Source organism: Vombatus ursinus, unplaced genomic scaffold (genome assembly GCF_900497805.2).
Source record: "Vombatus ursinus unplaced genomic scaffold, bare-nosed wombat genome assembly UNPS02014801.1, whole genome shotgun sequence".
Classification (NCBI taxonomy): domain Eukaryota; kingdom Metazoa; phylum Chordata; class Mammalia; order Diprotodontia; family Vombatidae; genus Vombatus; species Vombatus ursinus.
In genome coordinates, this window is record NW_020954579.1 from 27,934,057 (window position 1) to 27,943,834 (window position 9,778).

At 38.9% G+C, this 9,778-nt stretch overlaps 1 pseudogene; it reads right to left on the minus strand.

The window, feature by feature from the left end:
- Nucleotides 1-1,125: 1,125 nt before the first annotated feature.
- LOC114051184 lies at nucleotides 1,126-1,917 on the minus strand (annotated as a pseudogene).
- Nucleotides 1,918-9,778: the final 7,861 nt, after the last annotated feature.

The following is a 9,778-nucleotide window of genomic DNA, read 5'->3' on the forward strand; positions in this document are numbered from 1 at the left end:
TTGTATCATATTTATCATATCCTAGTAATAAATGTTGAATCATCTAGATGCTGCTTGTCAAGGTTCTGATCCCATGATACGTAGATTCCAGACAAAATCTAGACTTCCAAAGCTCCAGACCAGCAGGTCATCAAAAAGATGCTGATAACTTTGGGATGGTATCTTTAAGATAATTTTGAGATGATTTGGATACGTTAATGAACTATCCCTAAGGTGGCACAGATAGGAAGTGGTCTATTTCCAAAAACAAAAAACCTTATAAAAATGAGACCTCAAACTCCTGCCCCCCAAGCACTCTCTATCTCCATTGGACCCATGCTGCTTAGTGCTCCCAACTCTAAATCCATGGTTACATGGGTGATAGTCTTCCCCTCATCTTCCCCACATTACCTGCCTCCCTTCACCATCCCATTCCCTGTTGTCATGCTGCCATCTGCCTCTGTACCATTTTTTGCTGCTTTTTATGAGCTTTTTGTCCCCATTTAATTGAAGTATGATTGCTGCCCCATTTCTAACTGCCAATTGTGGTCTTTCCCAGTGAGTACTCAAAGAGCTGGGTATGCCTGCCCCTATTTCATAAATTAATTAATTATCTACTCAGCAGCTTTTAGTGATGGCAAAGGATTGGGAACTAAGGGGATACCCATCAACTGGGGAGATGGCTAACATGTTTTTCTGAAATTATCCCCTTTGTTATTTCTTACAAGTGTGTTATATGATTGTGATGGAATATTATTATGTCATAAGAAATGATGAAGGGGATGGTTTCAGCAAAATCTGGCAAGATGTATATGAACTGAAGTGAGCAAAATGAGGGGACCACCGTGCAAGCTGTCATTCCTACAATAGAATATGATTACACAAGACACTTCACCATGTAATGAAAAGATAATGAATTCTATGCTGATTATTGATTCTAATTTTAAAATAATTAACCCATAGATGAGACCATACTCACCAATGAATACAATTTCTATAATAAAGGGACTTATGTTTATTCATTAAACAAAAAAGACATTCCATTACCAGTCTTATTTAATAAAAACCTGTGTGCAAAGAAAAAACAAAGGAACGTCTTTTTTGTTTAATGAATAAACATAAGTCCCTTTATTACAGAAATTCTATTCATTGGTGATATTCTATTGTTGGAATAAGAGCTTGTACAAATTTCAGGAAAATAGGGAGATACATATGAATCCCAAGGTCTCCTTCACCTTCTGAAACTGTCTCAATGATTTTTTTCATCACCACAACATGTCTGCATGGGTGAACTGAACACTTGGGAGGTGGTGGAAGATGAAGGTCATTTTTGATGGTCACTGTTTTCTTCACATAATCTTGACTGATATCTTCATACATATATCCTATTAAATGCTAATCATAACCAAATAACCAGGGTTTTTGAGTCTGATAATAATTGTTGTATGTGATACAAAGATCATAAATTCTGGTTTGTAAAATAGCATCTTCACTTCCAGCATAATTTTTAGTTTTGTTAGTTTTTCCTATTTTCCTTATGTGCAGAGTAGCCTCATCTGTCTCCAAGTGTCCATTCTTTTCATATTCTTCTACACTTACTTCTTATCCCTCATCTTCTCTTCTTCCTCATCACATAAAGCTGAACAGTCTTGAAATTGTATACTATCCTTGCTTTTCAGGGTAATCTTAACTACTTCTATCACTCCTGTAATACCTGAGTTGTGATGTATATCTACCCACCCCTTGTCACCATCATCTTCTTCAATTATAGCTTCTAACTCTTCTGAATATTCCATTTGTTTACACTGTTTGTAACAAGGCAGATTTTTGGTTACCAAACACCGTTTGCAAGTTGGTAAGTGTTTTGACTTTCAATTTTTCCCCTGAAGCTCATTGCCATGTTGGACAGTGATGAACTAAATGGCGTCCAGCTGAAACAAACTCCTATCTTGAAGATAGGAGAGCAAAGGACCTCCCAGTCATGGCTGCTATTCTACTCTTTACAAAGGCAGAAATTGAAGTTTCCTTCACCTACCCCTTACACTTAAAATGCCAGTGATTATATGAAGTGTCTGACCCGTGCTTTATGGTTCAAAGGAAAGTACTACTTGTGTTGCATATCTGGAGAGTATAAAATAATAACAATAATAAGAAGTAGCATTTATTAAAGTAGTATTTGCACTTTAAGATGTGCAAAATGTTATATATCTATTAATTCATTTGGTCTTCACAACATTCATGGGAGGAAAATAGATGCTTTTATTATCTCCATTTTATAGATGAGGAAACTAAGGAACAGAGAAGTTAAATGATTTACCCAGAGTCACACAGCTACTCCATATCAATCCCAACATACCTTTGGAACTTATACACTTTGACTTTTGTCTCTGGAAGGAAGTGATAAGAATAAGCCATATCACCGGGGTGACTGACCATCTTACCCAGCATATACAGACAACCCATCGAGGAGCCAGAGAGCCACTGTAGTTGCAGAAGTGTTATGGTAAAAATGTTTTTCCGTGTGGCTTTATTGCCAGAATTTACCCTGACCAAGATAATGACTATGAAAGCAAACTATTTAAGGTTACCTTGGCCTTGGCAGGATTACAACGGTCTAGAACCACACCATTCTCGCCCCAAGGAAGATCAATAGTTTGGTTGTTTCATTTGCTCCCCACTGAATCTGCTAAGAACCTCGATGTCGAAGCAAAAATTCCAGAGGAGTCACTTTCTAATGTAGCATTTCTAATGCATTCATAAATTTCACTAGGAATGATGTCACAGGCTTTACCCATACTTACTAATGATTGGGTAAGAACTATGTTTGTCTATTGACTTCTGCTTTGGTGTTTCAGAAGATGGAGATGTGTGAAGACTTGTAACCAGCATGTGTTGGTCAAGAGATGGGCCAAAGCAAGCTTACCGACTGGCTGCGGCCTCTGCTCTGAAAAGCTGCACTAAAAACAAATGGCAATATGATGCCTCATTCGCTGACAAGATCTTCATCCAAATGATTTTCTGCTAAGAAATTTTGGTGTGTAGGGAAAACATAAGATAATAGATTCGTGGAAATCCCCATATGCTTTCTTTTTTAAGCGTGTCCCTAGGGTACTTTATTTATTTATTTATTTTTAGTTTTCAACATTTACTTCCACAAGATTTTGAGTTCCAAATTTTCACCCCATCTCACCCCTCCCCCCACCCCAAGATGGCATGCATTCTGAATACCCCTTCCCCTAGTCTGCTTTCCCTGCTATCTCACCCCCCCTTCCCCTTCTATTTTCCTGTAGGGCAGGATAGATTTCTGTACCCCATTTCCTGTATTTCTTATTTCCCAGTTGCATGTGAAAATTTTTTTCAAACATGTGTTTTTTTAAACTTTGAGTTCCAAATTTTCTCCCTTCATCCCTCCCTCCCCACCCACCCCCATTGAAAAGGCAAGCGACTCAATATAGGCTATACTTGTGCAGTTATGCAAAACACTTCCATAGTAGATATGCTGTGAAAAACTAACTCTATTTCCATTAATCCTATCCCACCCCCCCATTTACTCTATTCTTTCTTTTGACCCTGTCCCTCCTCAGAAATATTTGCTTCTGATTACCCCCTTTCCCAATCTGCCCTCCTCTCTATCATCCCCCTACTCTCTTGTCCCCTTCCCCTCCTATTTTCCTGTAGGGTAAGACAGGTTTCCATACCCAATTGAGTGTGTATGTTATACCCTCCTTAAGTCAAATCCTATGAGAATAAGATTCACTCATTTCCTCTCACCTTCCCCCGGTTCCCCTCCACTGTAAGAGCCTTTTCTTTTCTGGTTTTTTTTTTGTGAGATAATTTACCCCATTCTACCTTTCCCTTTCTCCTTCTCCTAGTATAATCCTCTCTCACCCCTTAATTTTATTCTCCAGATATCACCCCTTCATCTTCAACTCACCCTGTGCCCTCTATCTATCTATCTATCTATCTATCTATCTATCTATCTATCTATCTATCTATCTATCCATCTATCTATCTATCTATATATATATATGCATACATATAATTTTTTCCCTTCAACTACCCTAATACTGACAAAGGTCTCATGAGTTACAAATATCATCTTTCCATGCAGGAATGTAAACAGTTCAGCCTTAATAAGTCTCTTATGATTTCTCTTTCCTGTTTACCTCTTCATTTTCCACTTGAGTCTTGTATTGGAAAGTCAAATTTTCTATTCAGCTCTGGTCTTTTCATCAAAAATGCTTGAAAGTCTTCTATTTCACTGAATGACCATTTTTTCCCCTGAAGAATTATACTCAGTTTTGCTGGGTAGGTGATTCTTGGTTGTAATCCTATCTCTTTTGCCCTCCGGAATATTATATTCCATGCCCTGAGGTCCCTTAATGCAGAAGCAGCTAAATCTTGTGTTATCCTGATTGTGTTTCCACAATACTTGAATTGCTTCTTTCTGGCTACTTGCAATATTTTCTCCTTGACCTGGGAACTCTGGAATTTGGCTACAATATTCCTAGGAGTTTTCCTTTGGGGATCTCTTTCAGGAGGTGATTGGTGGATTCTTTCAATTTCTATTTTGCCCTCTGCTTCTAAAATATCAGGGCAGTTTTCCTTGATAATTTCTTGAAAGATGATGTCTAGGCTCTTTTTTTGATCATGGCTTTCAGATAGTCCAATAATTTTTAAATTCTCTCTCCTGGATCTATTTTCCAGGTCAGTTGTTTTTCCAGTGAGATATTTCACATTGTTTTCTAATTTTTCATTCTTTTGGATTTGTTTTACAGTGTCTTGATTTCTCATAAAGTCACTAGCTTCCAATTGCTCTATTCTAATTTTTAAGGAAGTATTTTCTTCAGTAATCTTTTGGACTTCCTTTTCCATTTGTCCAATTTTGCTCTTTAGGGCATTCTTTTCTTCATTGGCTTTTTGCACCTCTTTTACCATTTGGGTTAGGCTATTTTTTTAAGGTGTTATTTTCTTCAGTATTTTTTTGGGTCTCCTTTAGCAAGCTGTTAACTTGCTTTTCATGATTTTCTCCCATCACTCTCACTTCTCTTCCCAGTTTTTCCTCTACTTCTCTTACTTGCTTCTCAAAATCCTTTTTGAGCTCTTCCAAGGCCTGGGACTGATTCATACTTTTCTTGGAAGTTTTGGATGTCGGAGCTTTGACTTTGTTTTCTTCTTCTGGTTGTATGTTTTGATCTTCTTTGTCACCAAAGTAAGATAATATAGTCTGACTCTTTTTGTGCTGCTTGATCATGATCCCAACCAATTACTTGAGTTTTAAACTCTTTGTTAAGGTAGGAGTCTGTTTCCAATGTGGAGAATGTACTGTCCCAAGCTTTGGGGGTTTGTACAGCTGTTTTCAAAGATACTTCTAGGGACATGAAAAGTGTCAGTTCTTCCAAGGTGCTATGATAAGGGGCAAGGTGTTCCCTCTCCACCGCCACAATAAGCTCTAGCACACCAGCACTCCTCCTCACCCCAGGACTGCCCCTCAGAACTGTGACCCAGATCCAACTACAGGCAAAGCAAGACATTCCTGCCTCAGACCTGGCAAAGAGATCCTTGCAATCCCCCTCTGATCAGCCACTCGATTCCCCCTCAGTCTGTGGGCCTGAAGCTCAGAAGACAGCCACTGCCCTCGGGGTGGCTGAGATCTAGCTTTTTCTTTTACCACAGTAACAGACTTTTCCCACTGACCTTCTAAGTTGTCTTTGGCATTCCTGGGTTGAGAAGTGTGAAAACTGCCACATCTGCCCGCGATTCAGTCATCTGAGGTCTGCTCCAGGGTCACTGAGGCCTGCGTGCCCACTCTGAACTGTGCTCCTCTTCCAGACCGGTGCAATATACCTTTCAAATCAGCCATCCAGGTTGTCTTGGGCTGGAAATTTGTTTTACTCTGTTTTTTTGTGGGTTCTGCTGCTTTAGAATTTGTTTAGAACCATTTTTTTGTAGGTATTTGGAGGGGTTTGGGGGAGAGCTCTAGCAAGTCACTGCTTTCCCTCTGCCATCTTGGCTCCGCCCCAAAAGCCCCATACACTTAACACTTTACTGCTTCCAAAATAGCCACAGAGAATGGGTAAGGTCTTATAATGACAATGCATCAAAGCCACCCATTCCCTATTGAGAAACTGGACAGATTTACTGATGTGGAAATCTGCTCATGGAAAGTATTGCTGGACCATCAGCTAAGTGTAAAAGAAGAACCTACTTATCTTTTGAAGAAAGACTGTCAGAACTAGATAACATTTCAAGATGAGAAGATTCTAATGATGGAGGAATTGTATATTAGTATTTGCCAGTGAGTCAGGGAATTCAATCAAGTGTATTACAGACATAGGGTAACCTCTTGTTTGTCTGTAGGGAAGGGATGAACTTGGAGACAATTCCTGTCCAATATTCTATTTGTAGAGGCTACTAGAGGACAGAGGGAACACATAGGATCCTGGAATAGATAGCCTGAGCCATCCACAAGCTCAGGATTGAAATTGTAGGGCAATAGGTCTGTGGACATTGATAATTAGCCAACTACAAGCTCAGAAGGTGATGGTGAAAGTTCCAAGACAATTTGTCCAGTGACCAGATTTGCTTGTAATGATTCAGGAACAATGAGATAAGTGGTTAGCTATTGTCCTGTATCTTTCCTCCCTTTCTCCTCTAAACTCCTGGACAAAGTTACGGAGTAGTAAGTGTCTCTACTTCCTTTCATCTCACCCTTTTCTAATCCCTCTGCAATTTGGCTTCCAGCAACATTCTTTAACTGAAATTTCTCTCTCCAATGTTACCAGTGATTTCTTCAGTGGCAAATCTAATGACCTTTTCTCAATCCTCATTATTCTTCACCTCTCTGAAACTTTAACACTGTCAATCAACATTTCCTCCTTGTCATTCTGTCCTCTATAAGTTTTCTTGATGCTGCTCTTTCCTGGTCTGCTTTGCTAGAACTTCATCCACTAACCACGGTCAATCTTGCTAACCATTGTTGTCACCCAAGCTACATCATGGGCCCTCTTCTCTTTTTCCTTTATGCTATGCACTGGGTAATGTCATCACCTCTCATGGGTCCAATTATTCCATTCAATCTAATGGGTTGAACTAATATTCATCTATGCTGACAGCACAGCTCTAGTTTCTCTCCTGAAAGAAAGTCATCCATCTCCAGCTGCCTTTGGGATACCTAAAAGTGGATGTCTCTTAGGCATTTCAAACTCAACATAACCAAAACAGAATTCATTATTGTTCCTCTCAAACCTCCCCCCTTCCAAACTTCCTTATTACTATCAAGGGGATTCCCATTTTCTCAATTATTCGGGTTTGAAACCTTGGTGTTATCCTGGACTCCTCATTTTCATTCACCCTATATATCTAATTCATTGCCTGAATTAGATATGTATTCTTATTATTTCTACTTCATAATGTCTCTCATATAAATCCCCTCCTCTTCGCTCACACTGTTACCACCTTAGTTTAAGGCCCTCATCGCCTGTCCTCTGGACTAATGCAAGAGGCTTTTTAAGTGATCTGCTTGCCATATGTCTTTCCTCACTTCAATTTATCCTCCACCGAACTGTCAAAGTGATATGCCTAAAGTGTAGTTCTGACCATGTCACCCTCTTACGCAATAAATTTCAGTAGCTCTCTATTACCTACAAGATCAAATATTTGGCCGTTTGGTTTTTAAAACTATTCGTAACTTAACCCCTTTCTATCTTTCCAGTATTTTCCCTTTACTCCTCTCCATACATTGTGATCTAGCGACACTGTTCTACTTGTTTCTCACATTTTGTTGTTGTTCAGTTGTGTCTGACTCTTTACATCCCCTTTTGGGGATTTCTTGGCAAAGATACTGGAGTGGTTTGCCATTTCTTTCTCCAGCTCATTTTATAGATGAGGAAACTTAGGCAAACAGGGTTAAGTGGCTTGCCCAGGGTCACACAGCATCAGTAAGTTCAGTAAGCATCTGAGGCCAGACTTGATCTCAAGAAGATGAGTCCTCCTGACTCCAAACCCAGCATTCTTTCCACCATGCCACCAAGCTGCCCTATCTCCTGACTTCATGGATTTGTACCAGTTATTCTCCATACCTGGAATATTCTCTACCCTCACCTCGATTACTACTTTCTCAACTTCATTCGTGACTCAGTTAAAATCCTACCTTCTGCAGGAGGTCTTTCCCATCTCCAAAAGAGACTCACAAGAAAAGAATTCCCTGACTGCATCTGCACCTACATAACAAATAAAACAAGAAGTTGGCTACATTCAGAAATGTCTGTAGTTTTATCCACTTACATACTTAAGAGAAATGATGAGGCTGCCAGTTCTTCAATGACCTGCTTGAAGATGTTAAAAAGAAACATCAATTATTCCAGAACATAATACCTCATTTGACAATGGGAACTTCCTCCAGTTTTTCTTTCTATTACAATCCACAAACCATTTTGACTGCTTGCAGTACTCATGGTTTACTAAAGTCATCTTTCATTTGCCAAGCCAGGAACCAACTTTATCTGATATTTCAAGAAAAGCTTTGTGAAATAGCAAACGTGATTTTTGGAAGTGTCCCAATTTTTTTGAATAAGCATTCCTCCCCCCTCAAAAAAACCCTTTAGTTTCACTTTCAAGATGTGTAGCCATGAGGGATTCTTTCAATTTTGGGGACTATATGCTTTCTTTTGCAAGGATTTTTCTGCATAAAAAATACTGTAGCTTTGGTGACCTGTCATATTCATTAATGCAAGTGAAACCATAAAATACATAGTTTCTATCATACTTTCTTTTCTTTGACATTTTAACTTAAGTTGGGTCTGTAAAATATAAAATAAATAAATCTAAAACAAATATTTTATTAAATGTATATTTTTGAAGTAATATTTTGTGTGAGTTTTAAGTGATTTGAGAAATCTATATAGAGAGAAGTAATTTGTACATTAAAGAAAGTGTAAGATATCCAAGAAATTTGTGTCAATTAAGTGAAATAAGGCAGTTTTTATAATTTACCCAAAGTTTTAATGCATTAAACTGTTTTTAACCCTCTGAAAGACATTCAGATTATACTAGTATCTCAGGACTACTTTCCTTCCTGGAATTTGGCTATTGTTGCTTGTGGAATCATGTGGCTTTCTGTACTTTTTTAGAAATAATGTGTAAGGTGAGTTACCCTGTGCAAGCCCAGACCTGCTAACATGGAGATACCCTGCATCCTGCATTTTCCTCCTAAGTGAGTAGGAGTAGCTTCCTTTGATTGTCTGCTGAACAAGCTGCATCTTTTAAAACTGCCAGATTGGAACAGTTTCTTTCCTGCATGCTCTTTCCTGCTGGAGGCTGAAGATCACAGTTTAACCTCAGTATGAATACTATGAACTAAACCAGAAGGTGAGATACCTTTTACCCCATTCTCTTTTACACCAGTAGGGGCTTTTGTTTCTATTCTGTTTCCTTCCTCCTTCTCAGTTTTAGGTGCCATCGGTGATCCCATGGGTTCTGAAAATTTGGGCCATAGCAACCTTGGAGCCAGTATTGCAGGCAGAATATTGTATCCATCTAGCTAGGTAAGGAAGCCCTGAGAAGCCAGAGTACTTGAGACTCAAGCCTGAGCGGGGTTTTGGACCTAGACATGGGACTGTGGTCTATAGGAATTGAGCTAAGTTGTTTGTATATTTGGTATTATACCTTCTGGTAAGTAAATATTTCTTTTCAAAAGCTAATTCCACTACAAGTGATTAAATGGAATTGGGATTCAGAGGACCTACCTAGTAGGTAACACTATCGATAGGTGCTGGAGCCATTGCCAGTGAGCCTAGAT